This window comes from Jaculus jaculus, chromosome 1 (genome assembly GCF_020740685.1).
Source record: "Jaculus jaculus isolate mJacJac1 chromosome 1, mJacJac1.mat.Y.cur, whole genome shotgun sequence".
Lineage (NCBI taxonomy): Eukaryota > Metazoa > Chordata > Mammalia > Rodentia > Dipodidae > Jaculus > Jaculus jaculus.
The window spans coordinates 74243503-74265921 of NC_059102.1; the positions used below are offsets into that span (position 1 = coordinate 74243503).

Sequence of the window (22419 nt, forward strand, 5' to 3'; positions counted from 1 at the left end):
AAATACCTGACAAATATGTCAAAAAATGTATGTTAAAAGAAATCAAAGAGGGCTGGAGAAATGGCTTAGTGGTTAAGCACTTGCCTGTGAAGCCTATGGACCCCAGTTCAAGGCTTGATTCCCAAAGACCCATGTAAACAAGATGCATAAGATGGCACATGGATCTAGAGTTTGTTTGCAGTAGCTAGAGGCCTTGGTGTGCCCATTCTCTATCTATCTGCCTCTTTGTCTCTCTGTCTGCCTGTTGCTCATAAATAAATAAATAAATAGAAATCAAAGGAATCAAAGAAGAAAACAAATTCATGAAGGAGAACACAGGAAACCAACTTAATAAAATAAGGAGGTCAGCGTCCAGGGTCTCCCCACTGCCGCCGCCTGAGTGTGTGGAGCCCCGAGGGACATCACCACCATGGCTGGCATCAAAGCTTTGATCAGTTTGTCCTTTGGAGGAGCAGTCAGGGTGATGTTCCTAATGCTTGGATGTGCCCTTCCAATATACAACCAATATTGGCCGCTGTTTGTTCTGTTTTTTTACATCATAGCAAGAAGACTAGTGGATGACACAGATGCCATAAGGAACTGGCCATATTTCTCACAACAGGCATTGGTATCTCCGCATTTGGACTTCTGATTGTATTTGCCAGAGCACATCTGATTAAGTGGGGAGCATGTGCACCTGTTCTCATGGGAAACACGGTCATCTTCGCAACTATACTAGGCTTTTTCTTGGTATTTGGAAGCAATGATGACTTCAGCTGGCAGCAGTGGTAAGCGCGAAGGAGTCACTGAACTATTGTCACATGGACTTACCATGTCAGCTGTCTGCACAGGAAATGGGGCAGGAATACTGAAACGTAGCAAGCCTCTGGGAGCATCTAGGTGCTCCTGTCTCACTTTCATTGTATACCTACTATTTCCACAGAGATTTGGGAAAGGATTAAAAGGATCTCTGTTTGGAAAGTTTGACAGATTTCATACTTATCTATAGTATGCTTTTTTGTGGTGTCCTGCTGAATCTAAAATATTTATTTTTTTTCTTTTTTTTTGGAAATCAGTTTGCAATGTTAAATATTTTTAAAAATGTAATCACCATCTGCATTGGTTTAGGAATTCAGAATTCTGGCTGTATTACTGGGCTAAAAGTATATGTTTTCTCTTAAAAATAGTTAACCTCCATTATTATAAAAATAATTTTCCAGTCAGTCAGGATGACATCACTCCAAATTTTATTCAAACCGTTGGCATACCTTATAAAAAAAAAAAAACTATTTACTTAGTGCAAATATAGCTGCATTTATACCTCAGAGGGGCCAAGTGTCATTGCACATACACTCCACAAGGGTTGCTGGTTTTACTAGTAGATACATGTTTGTGAATTGAAAATTATTTTATGGAATTTCTACCAAAAAAAGTGTTTTTCTTCCCAATTGTTCAAAGAATTTGTGTTAAACTTCAAGGTGTGGGTGTAAAGACAGATTTTGAAATACTGTTTTTATTTTTGTTAGCTATGATGAAAGGAAGTGAGTTGCAGTGTGTGAAAAAGCAAGAGCTCCACTGTTTGAATGTTACTCTATTTCCAGGTGGGAGTTCAGATCAGATGGACATGCCCAGAACTGCTACTAATGGGGGAAAGTTGTATGCTTGCACCATATGTACCAGAAGACCTCCCTCTGCTTCCTCCTATTAACTTATTTGTAAATTGTATATATTAAGTAAAAGAACTTGGCAAATATAGTTTAATAACATTTAGAAATGTTTGATGACTGGGAAAATAATTGCTATGCCATATATTATGAGTGCTCCTCCCCAGCAAAGCCTGGATGTGATTTACAAGTTAGTCTTGCAGGGAACATACATTAAAATTTTAAGACTTACACCATGGTAAGAGGTATTCTAAGGTTATATGTAATTTTAAAATATTTTTAAAAATAAATAAAATAAAATAAGGAGGTCAATATAGTACATGGGTAGGGAAATAGCAATAATAAAAAAAATACCAATACTGAAAGCAGTTAGAGAGAAAAATCAAATCAAATAAAAAAGCAAGCCCATCAGGATAACAGCAGACTACTCAACACAAACTTTAAAAGGCAGAAGGGCTTAGAATAATGTATTCCAAGCTTTGAAAGATACCAACTGACAACCAATATTACTTTATCTTGCAAAGCTATCCATTCAAATAGATGGAGAAATGAGGACATTCCACAACAGAAGCAGGCTAAAGGAGTACATGAAATCTAAACCAGCTCTACAGAAAATACTTGAAAGAATCATCCATGCTGAAGAGAAAGCAAAGCACACAAAAGGAAACTGGAAAAAGTAAACCACACGCAAATACTAGTTAATACAAGAGACGAAAGGTAAAACTGGAAGAACTACAAAACATAAAATATGGCAAGAATAAATACACATCTTTCAATAATAACTTTTAATAACAATGGCCTCAATTCCCATCCAAAAGACACAGGATTGCAGCTTGGGTTAAAAAGCAGGATCCTTTGATTTGTTGTCTCCAAGAAACTCACCTTTCCACAAAAGATAGACACTATCATAAAGTGAAAGGTTGAGATGGTGTTTCAAGCAAATGAGCCTAGAAAAAAAGCAGATTTGGCTATCCTGATATTTGAAAGGATACACTTCAGACCAACATTAGTTAGGAAAGATAAGGAAGGTCCCTTTATATTGATTAAGGGAATACTCCAGCAGAATGAGGTTACAATCCTAAACATATATGCACCTAACATGAGGGCTTTTAATTTCATTAAACAAGCACTACTAGAACTAAGGTCACAGGTAACACCAAACACAGTTGTAGTGGGTGACTTCAACACCCCACTCCCATCAATCAACAGATCATCCTGGGAAAAAATAAACAGAGATGCATCTGGATTAAATGAGGCCATAGAAAAAATGGACCTAACAGAACATTTCACACAAATACTGCAGGATACACACTCTTTTCATCATCACATTTAACATTGTCTAAAATAGACAATATATTAGGACACAAAGCAAATTTTTTTTTTTTTTTTTTTTGGTTTTCCAAGGTAGGGTCTTACTCTAGCTCAGGCTGACCTGGAACTCACTGTGTAGTCTCAGGGTGGCCTTGAACTCACAGTTATTCTCCTATCTCTGCTTTCCAAGTGTTGGGAATAAAGGCATGTGCCACCACACCTGGCTACAAAGCAAATCTTAACAATACAGGAAAATTGAAATAATTCTTTGCACTCTATCTGATCACAATGGGACCAAACTACAAATCAATAGCAAGAAATTCTATAGAGCATAAACAAAGTCATGGAAACTAAATAATACACTACTAAATGATGAAAGGGTAAAGAAATCAGGAAGGAAATCAAAAAATTCATAGAATCGAATGATAGCAAGAACACAGCATACCAAAACCTTTGGGACACAATGAAGGCAGTCCTAAGAGGGAAATTAATAGCTTTAAGTTCCTACATTAAGAAATTAAAAAGGTGACAAGTAGCTGGGCATGGTAGCACACGACTTTAATCTCAGCACTTGGGAGGCAGAGGTAGGAGGATCACCATGAGTTAGAGGCCACCCACCCTGAGAATACAGAATGAATTCTAGGTCAGCCTAGGCTAGAGTGAGGCCCTACCTCAAAAAGCCAAAAAAAAAAAAAAAAAAGGTAACAAGAAAATGACTTAATATGCCACCTTAAGGCCTTAGAAATAGATGAACAAGGCAAACCAAAAATCAGTATATGGGAAGAAATAATAAAGGTTAAGGGAGAAATTAATGAAATAGAAACAAAAATAATACAAAGAATTATTGAAATGAAGAGTTGGTTCTTTGGAAGGATAAACAAGATTGTTGAAACCTTAGCAAATCTGACCAAAAGAAAGAGAGAAGAGACACAAATGAATAAAATTAGACATGAAAAGTCACCATTACAGAGGATACCAGAGAAATCCAGAAAAATCATAGGGACATACAATAAGAACACATACTCCACTAAGTTTGAAAATCTGAAATAAATAGATGATTTTCTTGATTTATATGACCTACTAAAATTAAATCAAGATGCAATAAACAACTTAAACAGACCTATAACAAGTACAGAGATCCAAGCACTTACCAAAAATATGCCAACTAAAAAAATCCAGGCCCAGATAGATTCACTGGTGAATTTTACCAGACTTTCATGGAAGAACTAACACCAATGCTTCTGAAACTTTTTCACAAATTTAAAATGAAGGAACCCTAAAAAACTCCTTCTATGAAGCCAGTATCACTCTAATACCAAATTCAAAAAAAAAAAAAAAAAAACCAAAAAAGAAAATTAAAGGTCAATCTCCCTCTTGAACATAGATGAAAAAAATTCTCAACAAAATATTGGCAAACAAAATACAAGAATGTATCAGAAAGATCATTCATCCTGACCAAGTAGGCTTTATCCCAGAAATGCAGGGATGGATCAACATATGCAAATCAGTAAATGTAATACGGTATATAAATGGACTGAAGGAAAAGGATTACATGATCATCTCATTAGATGCAGAAAAAGAATTTGACAAAATCCAACATACCTTCACTATAAAAGTCCTATAGAAACTGGAAATAGAAGAAACATACCTCATCATAATAAAGACTATTAATGACAAACTTACAGCCAACATAAGAGTAAATGGAAAAACCTAAAATGAGGAACAAGACAAGGGTGTTTACTGTCCCACTTTTATTTAATATAGTACAGGAAGTCTTAGCCATAGTAATAAGGCAAGAGACACACATAAAAGGGATACAAATTGGAAAGGAAGAAATCAAATTATCATTATTTGCAGATGATATGATGCTATACATAAAGGACCCTAAAGACTCTACCAGTAAACTGTTAGACCTGATAAATACCAATATCCATGTAGCAGGATAGAAAATAAACACACTGAAATCAGTAGCCTTCTTATATGCTAACAACAAACACACTGAAGAAAAAAAACCAGAGAATCACTCCCATTCACAATTTCATCAAAAATAAATAAATAAATAAATAAATAAATAAAGTATCTTGGAATAAACCTAGCCAAGGAAGTGAAGGATCCCTACAAAGAAAACTTTAAAACACTTAAGATAGAAATTGCAGAAGACACAAAAAATTGAAAGATATGCATCCCATGGCTTGGATTGGAAGAATAAATATTGTGAAAATAGTAGTCTTACCAAAAGCAGTCTGCACATTAAATGCAGTCCCCATCAAGAGTCCAGTGGCGACTTCTGGTTAAAATGGCAGCGTAGGTACCATGCCAAAACAGCCTGGTGGGGGGGGGGGAAGACCAAAAAAACTCAGCAAAATACACACTTTTACTAAAGAGTGAGGTGTATAGGAAATTGAAGCAGCAGCAGAGAAGTGGAAGAGATCCAGAGCATCCAGAGCCCGCACAGGCCAGAAAAGTGACTCCAGCAGCTCTGTCAACCGCGGTGGTGGCAGCAACACAACAGAAAGCGCCAGGCTCGGCTCCAGCCACAGGAAAAGCCAGGTGCAGGGATTTTCCACTCACACCGGAGCTCTCCGCAACTCAGGAAACATGAAGGGAGAGCAGCAGTGAGCAACGGAGGAGCAGACCATGAGGTAGAAGGACACGTGGAACAGCAAGAGAACCAGAGCAGATGCGGCTCCCTCCCCTCCCCCACTGCCTGAGCCACGCTCCACCAAATAGAGCAGCATCCTGGGACCAGGCCACGCCAACTTGAGCCCACAACAGGACCCAAGCAGGAGCGGAGTTCAACAACAACATCAGTGGCTCCAACACAGGTAACAGCGGCCTCAGCAGTAGCAGATCCAGTAGCAGCAGCAGCAGCAGACCCAGCAGCAGCAGACCCAGGAGTGGCAGCAGCAGCAGATCACGCAGCAGCAGCTTCAGTGGCAGCAGTGGCAGTGGACCCAGCAACAGTAGCTTCAGCAGCAGGGGTGGCTCCAGCAGTGGCAGCTACAGCAGCAGCAGCAGAAGCATCAGCAACGGTGGGCCCAGCAGCAGCTTCAGCAGTAGTGGCTGCAGACCCAGCAGCGGCAGCTTTAGCAGCAGCATTTCCAGCAACAGGGGTGCTGATCTGCAGGGCACACTTGCCAGGCTCGGTTTGCCCCACAGGAAAAGCCAGTGCCCAGCTCCAGAAATCAGAACAGCAGCCCAACGACCAGGCAGCAAATTGACTGAGACCAAAATCATCCAAGGTAACTGGGATTGCACCAGGGAAGAGTATCACTTGGTCACAAGCGACTTGGATCCCTCAACAGACCAGAAATCTTAACCTCTATATTGATAGAGGATCTGGTTGTTATAATAACTACTCTGGCATACATACTTGGGGCTGTTTTTGATTGAATGGGTACAGTGTTTAGTTAACTTTTAGAATCTACCTGTATTTTATTCCACTCAGCCTGCTTGAATACTCCCATAGCAGGGAAACCCAACCCTATGAGCACCTTTATAGATATTCTGAGACTCTTAAGAGCCACACCTAACACCTTAAGCTCCTACCCTGAAAATATATAACATCAAATCAATTGATACAGCTAAGAATACCCAGCTAGCTAGAAAATCCAAGCATTAACTTAATCCAAGATGCAAAAATATATACATTATAACACAAGAAACACTAAAAAGCAAGACGATATAAATCCACCTAAAAGTATTAATGCATCAGAAATGTCTTCCAGTGAGAACGAGTTAGATGAAATGCCTGAGAAAGAGTTCAAAAGAATGATTGTAAATATGTCCAAAGAGGTCAAAGAACAAATCAAAAGAATCAAAGAGGAAATCAAAGGAATCAAAGAAGACACAGGACACCAATTTAATGAAATAAAGAAGGCAATACAAGACACAAATAAGGAAAAAGAAATAATAAAGAAAAACCAGTCAGAATTACTAGCAATGAAGAACACAGTTAATGAAATAAAACCTCTACAGAAAATCTCACCAGTAGGATGGATGAGGGAGAGGACAGAATATCTAAGCTAGAAGACCAGGTGGCAGATCTAACACAGTCCAACAAAGAGAAAGACAAACTTATAGAAAAGTATGAGTGGGAATTTCAAGATATTCGGGACACAATGAAAAGATCAAATATAAGAATTCAGGGCATAGTAGAAGGAGAAGAATGCACTCCAAAGGCATACTAGGCGACTTCAACAAAATCATGGAAGAAAATTTCCCCCAAATTGGGAAAGAGGTGCCAATGCAGATACAGGAAGCCTTTAGAACCCCAGCCAGACAAAACCTGGAAAGAACCTCTCCTTGCCATAATATAATCAAACTTCCAAACACACACACCAAAGAAAAAATATTGAAAGCAGTTAGAGAGAAAAATCAAGTTACCTACAAAGGCAAGCCCATTAGGATTACAGCAGATTATTCAACACAAACTTTTAAAGCCAGAAGGGCTTTGAATGATATATTCCAAGTTCTGAATGTTAACAACTGTCAACCAAGGTTACTTTGTCCTGCAAATAAAGAAATAAAGACATTCCATGACAAAAGCAGGTTAAAGGAGTATTTGAAGACAAAACCACCTCTACAGAAAATACTTGATAGAATCCTCCATGCTGAAGAAAAGGAAAAGCACACATATAAGGAACCTAGAAAAAACAAGCAATACTCAAATACTAGTTAACACAAGAGAGCACAGGTAGAACCAAACCACAAAAAAAAAAAAAAAATGCAAACATAAATACACACCTTTCAATAATATCTCTTAATATCAACAGCCTCAATGCCACAACAAAAAGACATAGGTTTGCAGACTGGATTAAAAAGCAGGATCCTACAATTTGTTGTCTCCAAGAAACTCACCTTTCTACAAAGGATAGACATCATCTTAGGGTGAAAGGTTGGAAAACGGTGTTTCAAGCAAATGGGCCTAGAAAACAAGCAGGTGTTGCTATCCTAATATCTGACAAGGTAGACTTCAGTCCAATGTTAGTCAAGAAAGATAAGGAAGGTCACTTTATATTGAGTAAGGGGACACTCCAACAGGAGGACATTACAATTCTAAACATATATGTGCCTAACATGGGGGCTCCCAAATTCATCAAATAAACACTATTAGAACTAAGGTCACAGATAACACCAAACACAGTGGTGGTGGGTGACTTTAACACCCCACTCTCATCAATTGACAGGTCATCCTGAGAAAAAATAAACAGAGAGGCATCAGTACTAAATGAGGTCATAGAAGGAATGGACCTAACAGATATATACAGGACATTTCATCCAAAGGCTGCAGAATATACATTCTTTTCAGCAGCACATGGAACATTCTCTAAAATAGACCATATATTAGTACACAAAGCAAATCTTAAGAAATTCAGGAAAATTGAAATAATTCCTTGCATTCTATCTGACCACAATGGAATTAAACTACAAATACAAATCAGTAGCAAGAAAGGCTATAGAGCAGACACAAAATCATGGAAACTAAACAATACACTACTAAATGATGAATGGGTCAATGAAGAAATCAAGAAGGAAATAAAAAAAAAATTATAGAGTCAAACGATAATGAGAACACAACATACCAAACTCTCTGGGACACAATGAAGGCAGTTCTAAGAGGTAAATTTATAGCCTTTAGTGCCTATATTAAGAAATTAGAAAGGTCGCAAGTAAACAACCTAATGCTTCACCTTAAAGCCTTGGAAAAAGAAGAACAAGGGAAACCAAAAATCAGTGAACGGGAAGAAATAATAAAGATGAGGGCAGAAATTAATGAAATAGAAACAAAAAACAATCCAAAGAATTAATGAAACAAAGAGTTGGTTCTTTGAAAGAATAAACAAGATTGATAAACCCTTAGCAAATCTGACCAAAAGAAAGAGAGAAGAGACACAAATTAATAAAATCAGAGATGAACAAGGTAACATCACAACAGATTCCAGAGAAATTCAAAAAATCATAGGGACATACTATAAAAGCATATACTCCACAAAGTATGAAAATCTGAAAGAAATGGATGATTTCCTTGATCTATATGACCTACCTAAATTAACTCAAGATGAGATTAATCACTTAAATAGACCTATAACAAATATGGAGACCTGAACAGTTATCAATAATCTCCCAACTAAAAAACCCCAGCCCAGATGGATTCACTGCTGGATTTTACCAGACTTGCTTCTTAAGCTTTTCCAGGAAATAGAAAAAGAAGGAATTCTACCAAACTCTTTCTATGAGGCCAGCATCACCCTGATACCAAAACCAGGCAAAGATAGAACAAAAAAAGAAAATTACAGACCAATCTCCCTCCTGAACATAGATGCAAAAATTCTCAACAAAATATTGGCAAACAGAATACAAGAGTATATCAATAAGATCATTCACCCTGACCAAGTAGGCTTTATCCCAGAGATGCAGGGATGGTTCAACATATGCAAATCTATAAATGTAATACATTATATAAATGGGTTGAAGCACAAAAATCACATGGTCATCTCATTGGACGCAGAGAAAGCATTTGACAATTCCAACATCCCTTCATGATAAAAGTTCTACAGAGACTGGGAATAGAAGGAACATATCTCAGTATAATAAAGGCTATTTATGATAAGCCTACAGCCAACATATTACTAAATGGGGAAAAACTGGAAGCTTTTCCACTAAAATCAGGAACAAGACAAGTGTGTCCACTGTCCCCACTTTTATTTAATATAGTTCTGGAAGTCTTAGCCATAGCAATAAGGCAAGAGACACACATAAAAGGGATACAAATTGGAAAGGAAGAGATCAAGTTATCATTATTTGCAGATGACATGATTCTATACATAAAGGACTGTAAAGACTCTACTAGCAAACTGTTAGAGCTGATCAAAACCTACAGCCATGTAGCAGGACAAAATAAATACACAGAAATCAGTAGCCTTTATATATGCTAGCAACAAACACACAGAGGATGAAATCAGAGAATCACTCCCGTTAACAATTGCATCAAAAAAAAAAATAAAGTACCATGGAATAAGCCTAACGAAGGAAGTAAAGAATCTCTACAATGAGAACTTTAAAATACTCATGTGAGAAATTGCAGAAGACACTAGGAAGTGGAAAAACATCCCCGTTCCTGGATTGGAAGAATCAATATTGTGAAAATGGCAATCTTACCTAAAGCAATCTACACATTTAATGCAATCCCTATCAAAATTCCAAAGGCATTCTTCCTGGAAATAGAAAAAACAATCCAAAAATTCATTCGGAATTACAAAAAACTTCCAATATCTAAAATAATACTGAGCAACAAAAATAAGGCTGGTGGTATCACCATACCTGATTTTAACCTATACTACAGAGCCATAGTAACAAAAACAGCATGATACTGCCACAAAAACAGACATGTAGATCAGTGGAGCAGAATAGAGGACCCAGATGTAAGCCCAAGTAGCTATAGCCACCTGATATTCAATAAAAATGCCAAAAATACTCATTGGAGAAAAGACAGCCTCTTCAGCAAATGGTGTTGGAAAAACTGGATATATATCTGCAGAAGGATGAAAATAGTTTCTACTCTCTCACCATGCATAAGAATTAAGTCCAAATGGATTAAAGGCCTTAACATCAGACCAGAAACTCTGAAACTGCTAGAGGAAAAAGTAGAGGAAACCCTTCAATATATTGGTCTTGGCAAAGACTTTCTGAATACAACCCCAATTGCTCAGGCAATAAAACCACAGATTAATCACTGGGACCTCATGAAATTACAAAGACTTTGCACTGCAAAGGACACAGTGAAAAAAGCAAAGAGGCAACCTACAGAATGGGAAAAAATCTTCGCCAGCTATATATCTGATAAAGGATTAATATCTAGGATATACAAAGAACTCAAAAAGTTAAATAATAAGGAATCAAACAAGCCAATCAAAACATGGGCTATGGAGCTAAATAGAGCATTCTCAAAGGAAGAAATACAAATGGCATATAAGCATCTAAAAAAATGTTCTACGTCACTAGTCATCAGGGAAATGCAGATTAAAACTACACTGAGATTCCATCTCACTCCTGTCAGATTGGCTGCCATCATGAAAACAGATGATCATAAATGTTGGCGGGGATGTGGAAAAAAAGGAACCCTTCTACACTGCTGGTGAGAATGCAATCTGGTCCAGCCATTGTGGAAAACAGTGTGGAGGTTCCTAAAACAGGTAAAGATTGATCTACCATATGACCCAGCTATAGCACTCCTAGGCATATATCCAAAGGACTCATCTCACTTCCTTAGAAGTACGTGCTCAACCATGTTTATTGCTGCTCAATTTATAATAGCTGGGAAATGGAACCAGCCTAGATGTCCCTCAACTGATGAGTGAATAATGAAGATGTGGCACATTTATACAATGGAGTTCTACTCAGCAGTAAAGAAAAATGAAGTTATGAAATTTGCAGAAAAATGGATGGACCTAGAAAAGATTATACTAAGTGAGGTAACCCAGGCCCAGAAAGCCAAACGCCACATGTTCTCCCTCATATGTGGATCCTAGCTATAGATGATTGGGCTTCTGCGTGAGAAGGAAAATACTTAGTAGCAGAGCCCAGTAAGTTAAAAAGGAGACATAAAGGGAAGAAAAAGGAAGGGAGCAGGGTACTTAATAGGTTGATATTGTATATATGTAAGTACAGTGATTGAGATGGGGAGGTAATATGGAGAATGGAATTTCAAAGGGGAAAGTGTCAGTGGGGAGGAAGGGAATTACCATGGATATTTTTTTTATAATCATGGAAAAATGTTAATAAAAATTTTAAAAATTTAAAAAAATCTAATGAAAATAAATGCTGGCAAGGATGTGGTGGAGTAGGAACACTCATCCACTATTGGTGGGAATGTAGGATGGTACATCCACTTTGGAAAGCAATATGGAGACTCCTGAAAAAGCTGACTATGGAGATACCAACAGACCCAGTTATTCCCTTACTGGGCATCTACCCTAAAACCTTCAAACCACAGGCCAGAGAGATTTGCTCAACCATGTTTGGTAGCGGCTCAATTCATAATAGCTAAGAGGTGGAATCAACCCAGATGTCCATCACTAGAAGAATGGATAACTAAGATGTGGTATATCTACACAATGGAATTATACACAGCAGTAAGAAAAAAATGACACAAAGAAATTTGAGGAAAAATGAGTGAACCTGGAAGAGATCATCCTCAGTGAACTTACCCAACCACAGAAAAAAATTGCCACATAGTCTCACTAATCTACAGCACCTAACCTGAATCTACCCAAGATACCTTACATACCCAGCAAGCATCTCATGAACTAGATACTAAGATGGACAGGGAGGGAGGGCTGGGCATAGAAGGGGTGGGAAACACTAATCTAGACCCAAACGGCAATGGTACCATAAAATTCTACTTCCTAAAAGGCAGACCAAATGGTTGAACCCTCACCAGGCCTTTATAGGAAACACCTGAACCACAAGACACTGGAGAGGGTAGGATCAATCTAACCTAAACCTTCTACATCTTCCCTCCCTCCCTCTCCCTCTCTCTCTCTCCTCCCTAACTCTTGTATATTAGTTATATTCTTCCTCATTTTCTTAGTAGGTACTGACCTGTGACTCCCAGTACCAGCATGGGGCTATTATCCACAATGAGCTTTTGATCAGAGAAACTTACAAGGTTTCCTAAAAGAATGACAGATTTCTGTCAGAGTATTTGATGACCAAAGGTTAGTGGTAAGACCCTATTGCTGAAGACACCATATGCAGCTGACTCATAAAATGGAATGGCATGGCTGGAGGCCAGGAAAGAGTCAGTCCCCAGACAGTCAGCGTATCTAGTGCCAGAAGGTGCTACATGGGCAACTGGGGGAAATAACCAATATCTCTCCAAGCAACTCATGGTCTAACCTACTTAGCAACAAATAACTGGTTGTGATGCCCACACAAGTGCAATAGTGGCACACAGCCATGGTGGGGAACCAACTGCTCTTGATTTGGGTAACAGATCATCTCAGTGGTACAAGACCCATAGCTGGAGCTGGGAAACAAGTCAGAATCATCCAAACATAAACCCTCTTTCCAATATCAAGCTACCATCAATCATGGGCTACAAGAGGGCCTACACCTATTAAGCTCTCTCTAAAAAAAAGTAAGGGTTATTTCATTTGTCTTGGAACTAACTTACTTTTCATTGGATAATATACTTCTCTTTTTCAGATAGATGCAGATCCTAAGGAGAAAGCCACCCCATCATACCTCAACAGGGTCCCAGCTGAAACTAAGGAAAATTAGCGAAACAAGCAAGGGTGCTGTTTTCCTGATGAGCCAAAAACCAGCACAAGGAGGAAGGAGACCAACACAGAGAAAAATCAACTCCTACCGAATCAGTGAGCCAGAGCCTCAGAGGCCCCCAACACCTCATCACTGAAGCAGACCAAAAATGAACCCAACATGGCTCAGGGAAATTTTGTGGAAGAGGAGGCAGAAAGAATGTCAGAGCCACATGTTGGGTCAGGATATGCGGAGACATTTATCCTACCTGTAACTGTGGGCTAACTCCACAATGCATGACCCATATACCTCAACAAGGAGGGGCCAATGGGGAGGGTGTAGGTCATGGATGAGCCTAACAGTGGTACCAAACTGCATGTATTTGCTGAATAGAAAACTAATTTAAAAAAAAAAATACATAAAAATAAATAAATAAATAAAACATGAAGTTTAGCCATACATGGTGGTGGCAAATGTCTTTAATCCCAGCACTCTGGATACTGAGGTAGGGGGATCATCATGAGCTTGAGGCCAGCCATGGCTACAGTGTGAGCTACAGGTCAGGTTGGGCTAACATGAGACCTTGCCTGCGGAGGAAAAGTGAAGTTTAGAGAGGAAAGTTTTATAAGCAAATTTAGTTCCAGACAAGGAGAGTACCTAAATCAAAGCATCTGTACTCATTAAGGAAATTAGCATAGTTAACAGAAATATCTCTATCACACCTTACAAGGCTCAGGGTCAATTGCGGAAGAGGTGGCACAAAGAATGTAAGAGACAAAGTAAGGATAGCACTTCTTACAAGGTGCTCCTCCAGACACAAAATGGCCTGAATATCCATGACCTCACAGTGCCTGACACTACCTACACAAGACCATCATAATAGGAAGATCATGACATCAAATAAAAGAGAGATTGATTGGTGGGGGAGGGGATATGATGGGGAGTGGAGTTTCAAAGGGGAAAGTCGGGGGAGGAAAGAATTACAATGGAATATTGTTTACAATTATGGAAGTTGTCAATAAAAAAATTTTATAAAGAAATTAGCATGATTAAGGAGAAACTAATTTGGTACACTAGGATAACAGGAAAGGTGCCCTGGGGCACAGTACCCAAGCTGGAAAGCTCCTGAAGGTCAGAAGGGAGAATGCTTAAGGAGTTCTATGCTCCTAGAAAATTACTGTCTAAAGAACTATTTTCCTAAGAAACACACAGGCCTTTGCAACTGAGGTTCAACAAGGCTATGCTCCATCCCAGCTGGCAATGGAACTTGGCAGTATCATACACATGGCATCTGATTTACAGGTATGAAAAATGCCAAATTGAAGAGTCAAAACATCATGCTCCAGTTTCAGGGAGTTGCTGAGTCTAGCCAATGTAAGACAGGTTTGAGTTCCCTGCAAGGATGCCCTGAGAGTCCATTATGTGAAGTGGTAGAGAGGAAGCCTAAGTTCCAATGGGAACCCCAGGATGCTGGAGGTGCCAGAAGCAGGAGATGCCCACCATGATAGTTTGAATGTTATAGTGTAAATGTCTGGCCCCAAAGACTCAGGGATGAGGAAATGGCTTAGTGGTTAAGGTGTTTGCCTGTGAAACCTAAGGACCCCGGTTCGATTCCCCAGGACCCACGTAAGCCTGATGAACAAGAGGGTGCATGCATCTAGAGTTTATTTGCAGTGGCTGGAGGCCCTAACATGCCCATTCTCTCTCTCTCTCAAATAAATAAAGAAATAAAATATTTTTTAAAACATTGAGTTTGCAACTTCAGCCCTAGCAGATAGATTCCTCCTAAAGGAGGCTTGTCACAGGGTGGGCTGGGGGACAGAGGGTAAGTCTGAATTGCAGCCCAAAGGTATAGAGAGCAATTTAAGCTCTGGTGGGTCCATGTTTGCATCTATGGTGTTGGCTGTTGGTAGTTTTTCTCTCTGCTTGGATCTGTGAAAGGGGGCTGTCTTATTCTGCTATTGATGGAACTTCTTCTGGATCCGTAAGCTTAAACTAAATCACTTCCTCCCATAAACTGTGCCTGGTTGGATGCTCATCCCAGCAGTGCAGAACTGACTACAACACCCCCCAAGGAGAGCTATAGGCTTGGGGTGGAGTCAGCCCAAGAGAAAGTCTATGTGTGCTTCAGGCAAGAGATGAGGGGTGGGGGTACCCAAGTCATTTAGAAATCAGAGGATTCTACCACAAACCCCAAATACTGAACTTGGAGCTGAAGGATTTGGAATTTGCCATTCTGTGTTCTGCTCTTGCTATGATCCAATCTGTCCTTGCTATGCCCCCATTCTTCCCTGTAGGAAAGGGGATGTTTATTCTGTGTCATATGTTGGAAGCATGTAACTTGCATTTTGATTTTACAGACAAGCTGGAATTTGGTGCCCCCTACAGACCAAGTTTACAAAAGTTGCCACAAGTGAGTCATTCAGAATCTCCATTGATTCTGCTTAGGCACTGGCAGTCTGCCAGATAAGCACCCCTGGGCCCTGGCAAACATACCCATGGTGGAAGATGCATAGTATAGAAAGCTAGTATTTTAAAGAAGACACAAAAAACTCCATAAAACTGGATTTCACTGGTCCAATCTAAAAAGCAACTTCTCGGGCTGGAGAGATGGCTTAGCGGTTAAGCGCTTGCCTGTGAAGCCTAAGGACCCAGGTTCGAGGCTCGGTTCCCCAGGTCCCACGTTAGCCAGATGCACAAGGGGGCGCACATGTCTGGAGTTCGTTTGCAGAGGCTGGAAGCCCTGGCGCGCCCATTCTCTCTCTCCTCTATCTGTCTTTCTCTCTGTGTCTGTCTCTCTCAAATAAATAAATAAATAAAAATTTTAAAAAAACACATTCAAATTACCACAAAATCCTGTCAACTTTGCCATAAAACACAAGATTAGGCCACAAGGAAAAACTCTTATAGACTAGGAGCCCCATATGACTAAACTAAGAACAAAATGAGGGCAGTTTGGAATGGCTACAATGACAAAGACAAAAAGGAGTTTATGATCAAGGGGAAAAAAACCATCATCCCATGAGTTGTTCTCAGTAAACTCAATAAGACTCAAGTCAACTACCAGGCAACCTGTCAGAGCAGAACCACATTCTACTGTAGGACCACACATTCCCATGTGGGTTACAATAACAGATGCTTGGACTATTTTGCAGGAACATGAAGATTGCTTTTGTTAAAACACAGACTACATACTACATACTAGAATATAAAAATATCTGATAAATATGTAAAACAGAAGAAAAGACTTTGGCATTTGTCTTCCTATTGTATTGGTCCGTTCTGCTATTTCAAAGCCTTTGAATCAGACTCCACTCGTCTCTATATGTTCACATATTGGTCACCTTGTACATGCATGTACTTGGTACACATATGCATTGTTGCCATGTGTGTGTGGTTACAGGCATGTGTTAATGTGCATGAGATCATGTGGGCATGGACCTCTGCTTATGAGTCTGTTTGCCTTTGTGTATTTCATGTGTGCATGGTACAAGGCTCCACATATGTGGGCATTCAAACTCATGTAAATGTGTATGTGCATGTGAGAACATGCATGTACATTTTCATGTGTATGTTTTCATCCATGTGTTCTTCTGTGTCCTTATGTGTGCATGTGTATATAAATATGTGTTTGATTGTGGTTGTATGTATGCTTGTGGTTTAATGTATACATGTATGTATGTGCACATGTATATAATAAGCACTGGTATACATATGTGTGTGCTTGTGTTTGTGTGTTTTTGTGTGCTATTGTATTCACATATTTTTACCTGTGTGTTTGCATGCATGCATATTAGTGTATGTTTGTGTGTATATATTCATGTGCTCAGACATTTGTGTAAGAGTGTACACATATGTACATATGTGAACATGTGTGCTTCCTTGTGAATATGCATGCATGAGTGTGTATAACTGTGCCTAGGTATATACATATATGTGTTTACCTATGCAGGTATTTATAGCCTGTGTTCACATGATTTTTGTGTGCCCATATTTACATAGGTGATTATGTGTGGACATTAAAGTAACCATAGGTACATGTATGCACATGTGTGTTTTGTGTGATACATGCCTTTATGTCAGCCTGCATGTAAATATTTACATGAATAGTTCCTGGTATGTATATATGTTTGCACATGTGTCAATGCAGGTGTTGGCAGCTTTGCCTTCACATGTGTTTTACATGTATAGACATGGCTATGAGTGTGTGATTGTATATATGTAGTTTTGTACGTGCTTGAGTGTCCTGATGTATGTGTCTGTGTAACTTTGCATATGTGTATGTAATGTGTGTGATATATTTCCATGCATATGTTTTCAAATGCATGTCTATATCAGTGTGCCTGCAAATGCATGTTCTTTCATGTGTGCTCATGTGCATGTCTGGATGTATCCACTCTGAGTACATGTGTGTAATGTGGTGACATGTTCATGTGTATGTAGACACATACATGTGTGAGCATCTTGGCAGTTGTGTGTGTTTTGCATGTGTATTTGTGGCTGTGTGTTAGCATGAATTTTTGCAAGTATTTTCTGCATGCCTGCTTCCATTTGTGTGTGATTATTGCACATGTATCTATCTGTGCATGCATGCAAAAATTTTTATGCCTGAATTTATTCATATGTGGATCTTTTAGTGTACATGTATGTTCTTTGTTCCATGTGTGCTTTTGTCTGCCTGAATGGATGTATGTTCATATATGTGACTGTTGCAGTCAGATTAGCATTGCTGGCAGAAATCACCCAACCAAGAGCAGCTTTGGGGAAAAAAAAAAACAACAACAGAGGTTTATTTTGGCTTACCGACTAAAGGGGAAGCTTCATGATGGCAGAGGAAAATGACAGCATGAGCAGAGGGTGGACATCACCCCCTGGCATACATCAGGTGGACTATAGGAACAGGAGAGTATGTCAAACACTAGCAAGAGGGTGATGGCTATAACACTCATAAGCCCACCCCCAACAATACACTGCCTCCTGGTGGTGTTAATTCCCAAATCTGCATCAGCGGGGAACCCAGCATTCAGAACACTTAAGTTTGTGGGGGACACCTGAATCAAACTACCACAGTGAGTATGTGGGTATACATGTTCTGTGTGTTGTATGCTTGAGTATGTATGTTTCCTTATATGTGTTTACATGTCTATTTGTTAAAATGTGTTTGTCACAGCCCATGTTAGGAGAAGTTCATATGCAGACCCAAGAGTATATACATCCTTGTTCATATGAACATGCATCTGTACAGTTATGAATTTGTGATGCGTGTACACATGAGTCTATGTATGCATGTATGCATGCTTGCCGAGTGTGTGCATGTATATTCATGCATGTGAATGTTGGATATGTGTGTATATGTACATGTGTAATTTGTGTGTGTGTTTTTTTTCAAGGTAGGGTTTTACTTTATCCCAGGCTGACCTGGAATTCACTATGTAATCTCAAGGTGGCCTCGAACTCCCAAGTGCTGGGATTAAAGGAATTGACCACCACACTCAGCCCTACTTTGTGTGCTTTATGTATATGTGTTCAAGCATGAGCATGTTTGTGAGAATATGTGCCTATATGTGTGCTCACATATATAAATGTGTGTGTTTGTGTGCATGCTTAGATATGTCTTGAGTGTTTATGCTTGCATACATATATGGTTTTGCAGGTGTACTCATGCCTGCATGTGTCCTTATGCATTCAGGTGTGTGTATATGGAGGTAAAGGGATGAACTTGTGTACTTGTGTGTGACTTTATGACTGCAGGTATAACTGCACACATCAATGTATCTGTGTACTTACATGTGAGTTGCCTGAGCATTTTGTTTGCATGGTGTGTGTTCAGGTTTGTGATTGGATGTTTAGGCAGATGTGCTTTCTATTCATTTTTAGTGAGTTCCAGGGATTCAGGCTCCATGAGTCATCACCTAGGCCAAGGTGGGATTTTCAGTGATGCAGTTTCCCTTGAGTCACCCATGGTCTGTAAGTAACCCAATAAATGCATTGGTCTACCAAGTTGCATCTTGGTGAAGTTGTATTTTGGTCTGGTTTCTATGCCCTATCTATGGTGAATAGGTAGAAGCCTATTTACATTTCTTCAGAGAAAGTTTCACACAACAACCAGAAATGTGAGATCATGTGCATTCACCTGTGTACTGCTCTGTGTGAATATACATGCATATTTTTGCATGCATGGTATGTTCATGCCTATATGTATGGACATGTGTGTGTTCTCATGGGTATGTAATCTGTGGATATATGTGTACACTTCTCTGTGCATGGACATGTGTGTTCATTTGCATGTGTGCATCTCTGTATATATGTGTACATGTATGTATGATTACATGCATTAGCATTTATTTGTCTGTGATTGTCGGTGTGTGCACATGGGTTTTTATCTTTATGCATATCTACATTCATCTGTGTGCACATATGTGCATTTGTGCACTTGTGAGTATGTATTTCTATGTGTACAATTGTTGTTTGGCTATTTACATATTTGGGTGTGCTTTTGTGGAAGCATATGAATATATGTGTGGGAATTATGAGTAAAAGTGTGTGCATTTGTGCATATATAGGTGTGTATACATGAGTGTCTAAGTGTGGTTTGTGGTATGCCTATATACATATTTGTGTCTGTAAGTATGACTGTGCCTACATCTAAAAGGCTGTATGAATATGTGGGTTATTGTGTGTGCATGTACATATGAGTGCTTTAAGTTTGCAGATAGAATTTTTCACATTTGGCTATCTAGATGTATGGGAGCATGTGTCTGTTTATGTGTATGATACAGAAGTGCTCTCATGTATATTTGCGTGCATAGGTGCATGCACTTGTGCATGATTGCACAAATAGGTGTCTGTGTGTATAAATGTGCATTGCTATCCACAGACATGTGTATATGCACAGTATGTGCTTATGTACAAGTATGTGCATAATAATTTGTCAATTGTGTTTGCATGCAAATTATCACATGTAACATGTACATGTATACATGTTTGTATAGGTCTTGAATGCCTAGATGCATCTGTGTATGTGAAAACTAGGATGCGTGCTTGCATGAGTGCACATGTGTATATGCTGTTACATGAATGAGTGTACCTTTGTACATGTGTAGGCATATATGCAAATCACCTAAATTTGTGCATGTGTTCATACATATTTTATTTGTATTATGTGTATGAGCATGTTTGTATCTGTGCATGTTCATGTGTGCATGTAAACATGTGTTTGCTTATGCTTTTATGTTCATATGTATATGCTGAATGTATGGGGTCATGTTTGTGTGCTTTTGAGTGTGTGCTACACACTACTGTGCATGTGTATTTGTAGACTTTTGAGAATGTTAGTTTGCACATGCATGTGTGTGTTTATATGTTTGTGTGTTAGTGGACAAGTGTATATTTTGCCTGTATATATTGAGATATGTGTAATGTGATAGTATTTGCATGTGTGCTTTCATGTGACTGTGTACCCACATGTGTCCATGTATTTCCATGTTAACATGCATGCTTTAATTTGTGCATGTGGATTTTAGCAGATGTGTGTACATTATTTCTGTGTGTGTTAGCATGCATGGCTGCATTTGTGCATGCCTGTATGCATTTGTGCATAAATGTGTTTGTTCAGACATATACATCTGCATGCATATATGCCTGATAATGCCTGATTGTGCGTTTGTGCAACTGTGTTTGTATATGTGTGTGTGTGTGTGTGTGTGTGTGTGAATGTGTTAATGTGTATGCATTCAGACTTATTCAAATGTTTATAGAGATGTGTGTATGTCTGCATGTATATGTTTTTATGTGTCTACATCTACATGCATGTATTCAAGTATGTACATTAATTTTTAAATATTTTATTTATTTATTTGCAACAAGAGAGAGAAACAGAGAGAGAATGGGTGTTCCAGGGCTTCTAGCAACTGAAAATGAACTCCAGATGCATGCACCACTCTGTGTATCTGGCTTTATGTGGGCACTGGGGAATTGAGCCCAAGTTGTTAGGCATTGCAGGCAAGTGTCTTAACCATTGAGGTATCTCTCCAGCCCTCAAGGGCTTGCATTTGAATGTATTCACACACAGGCATGTGGGTAAGTGTTTGTGCATGAATTACTGTGTGAGTACATGTTTTCTGTATGTGTCTATGTATGTTTATATGCTTGTCTGTGCATATATACATACAAGTTTGCATATATATATGCTTCAATTCTTGAATGCATGGATGAGTTTGTTTCCATGTTCATTAAAGTTGTTTGCATAATGCATGCCATTATCTATGGAAAGGTATGTGAGTGTGGGTAAAAGAAAATGTGTGGATGTTTACATGTCTGTGTGTACAAGTCCTCATATGAGAATGTGTGCACGTGCATTCACTTGGGTTTGTGTCAGAGTGTTTGTGGGAGAGTTTGTACATGTCTATGTGTGTGCAAATGCATCTGTGTCAATATGTATATGTGTGCTTTTGAGCACATACAGAGTTGTGTGCATTTGTGTGTATAGGTACATTGAGTATGAGTGTGCATGTGCCATGTGGGAACCCTTGCATGTGTCAATATGTGAGCAAGTTTGTCTGTTTTTTTAAGTTGTATTTTATGTTTATTTATTTATTTGAGAGATACAGAGAGATAGACAAAGAAAGGGAGAGAGACACAATGGGTGTACCAGGGCTTCCAGGTGCTGCAAATGAACTCCATATGCATGTACCACCATGTGCATCTGGCTTTCATGGGTCCTGGGTATTGAACCTGAGTCCTTTGGCTTTTCAGGCAAACACCTTACCTGCTAAGCCATCTCTCCAGCCCTTTTAAAATGTGTGTGTGTGTGTGTGTGTGTGTGTGTGTGTGTGTGTGTATGCAAGTTTGTTTATATATGTCAATGTCTCTGTGTGTGTGCATGCATCAGCATGTTCACACACTAAGGCATGTATATGTGTGATTGTTCACATTATGGTAGATAGGTATGTCAGCACATATGCATATCTCTGTATGTACATTTTTTTGGGAGGAGTTTTCAAGGTAGTGTCTCACTCTGTCCCAGACTGACCTGGAATTCACTATGGAGCCTCAGGGTGGCTTCAAACTCATGGGATCCTCCTACCTCTACCTCCTGAGTGCTGGGATTAAAGGCGTGCACCACCATGCCCGGCTGTATGTACATTTTTGCATGTGAACAATTCATCCTACGAACTTGTGTATCATTATGTATGAGTATGTC

At 39.1% G+C, this 22419-nt stretch overlaps 1 pseudogene; it reads left to right on the forward strand.

The window, feature by feature from the left end:
• Window positions 1-396: 396 nt before the first annotated feature.
• Window positions 397-771, forward strand: LOC101597465 (annotated as a pseudogene).
• The last annotated feature ends 21648 nt before the right edge of the window (window positions 772-22419 follow it).